This window comes from Eurypyga helias, unplaced genomic scaffold, assembly GCF_000690775.1.
Source record: "Eurypyga helias isolate BGI_N326 unplaced genomic scaffold, ASM69077v1 scaffold31816, whole genome shotgun sequence".
NCBI classification, from domain to species: Eukaryota; Metazoa; Chordata; class Aves; order Eurypygiformes; family Eurypygidae; genus Eurypyga; species Eurypyga helias.
Window position 1 is genome coordinate 2,283 of NW_010256544.1, and position 1,683 is coordinate 3,965.

Consider the following 1,683-nt stretch of genomic DNA (forward strand, 5'->3'; position numbering starts at 1 on the left):
AGGCCTGAGGCCTGAGGCCTCGCACCCCTGAGAGGAACCGGAGCAGGGCAGGAACATTCCCTTGGAATGGTGGTGCGCTTTCTCCCTGTTCCCCTTTACACCAAATATCGATATATGCCACAGAGTGGGGGAGAAGATCCCTCAGGACAAAGCCACGGTCTCCAGCAACTGTCCCAGGGGGGATGCTGCACAGGGAAGCGGGCAAGGACCTGGCCCAGCAGGGAACTCCCCAGAGTACCCCCAGTTAGGAAGGGGGCAGAAACCTTGGGGTACAGCCTCCAGGGGTGTCACCTGAGCAGCGCCTGCTGCATTCTCACAGATGCAGCTGGAGACAGGAGCCAAAACATCCATCTCTTTATTTCAGTGGCAAGAAACAACATCCAAATGGTCCAAGTCGAAAAGCAATGGGAATGCAGGCTCATGCCAGGCCCTCGGCCTGCTGGAGCCGGCACCCTCACAGAGTTACAAAAATACAGTTCTACAAGAGCGTCTAGGAAACACAGATCCAGGTATTGCACAGAACCCCTGCCCTCCGCAGGCAGGGCAACCAACACCCCCTCTGCCTTTGCCAAGACACAAGCCAGGCTTGGAATTGCACAGCAACTCAGCTTGCACGCGCACGGAGGGGCCAGGCAGGAAGGGGGACAGTGTGTCTCTCAACTACCTGTACAAAAACTAGAAGGGAAAATACAAAACCGGGGAGAAAGGGGGAAACTGGGGCTGTAAACGCCCGTGGGCTGGGCTGGGTGTCCCGGATGGGGGGGCAGCAGTTTTCACCAGTGCCCTGTCTGTCAGTGGCCAATGAGCAGTGCTTTTGGGAACTCTGGGTGCTGCCCGAGCATCCCAGCTCGGAAGGTGTCAGCATGCTACTGCTATTAACGGCCAGCACTGCTGCTGGCCCCTGGCACTCGGCACTGCCCTGTGCCTCTGCTCCCCACCACAGCATCCCCCATCCTCCAAGGGAACTCTGCCCCCCAGCCTAAAAGCCTGAAGGGTATTCTGCTTCTCTGTGGTATCCTCATACCCTTTTTTTGGTGTTGGTATTAGGAGAGATTTCACCGGTGCCACCCAGCACAATGCAGCAGGCACAGCTGGGCCCGAGTGCAGGGGGGATGGCACAGACCCCATGTCGTGGCAGCCTCCTCTCCTGGGACCCCATCTGCGAGCAGCTTCCCGCTTCGCAACCGCTGTCTCCCTGAAGGGACCGTGCAGGTCTGCAAGGCCCAGAGCCATCAGCTCTTGGTGTCTCTGCGGATGCCGAGCACCGACAGCATCCGCAGGGGAGACAGGTGACGGTGCCTCGTGTCCCACAGCAGGTGGTATGTGAAATGCCATCCCATCGCAGGCACAACTCGGGGCTGGGAGCCCTGATGCTTCCCATACATCCACATCCCTCTTTCTGCTAAAACTGGAGAGGGTGAGCTGGTGGCCTGCCCAGGGAGCTTGTGTCTGGGCTGGGCGAGCTCCCAAGATTTCCCTGCAAAGCCCTGCACCCAGTTTGGGGATGGCAGGAATCAGACTCAGAGGATGCACGTTGACAGGTTGGGGGGCATGGGGGGAATCCCTGAGAGCAGCACTGACCCCAGCACTGCCCCTCCAGCCCAATGCAATGTCTAGCATTGGAGGGGGTGGGAGCTGAAGCAGGAAGGGCAGCCAGATCCAAGTCAGCGTTTGGGAAAGGTA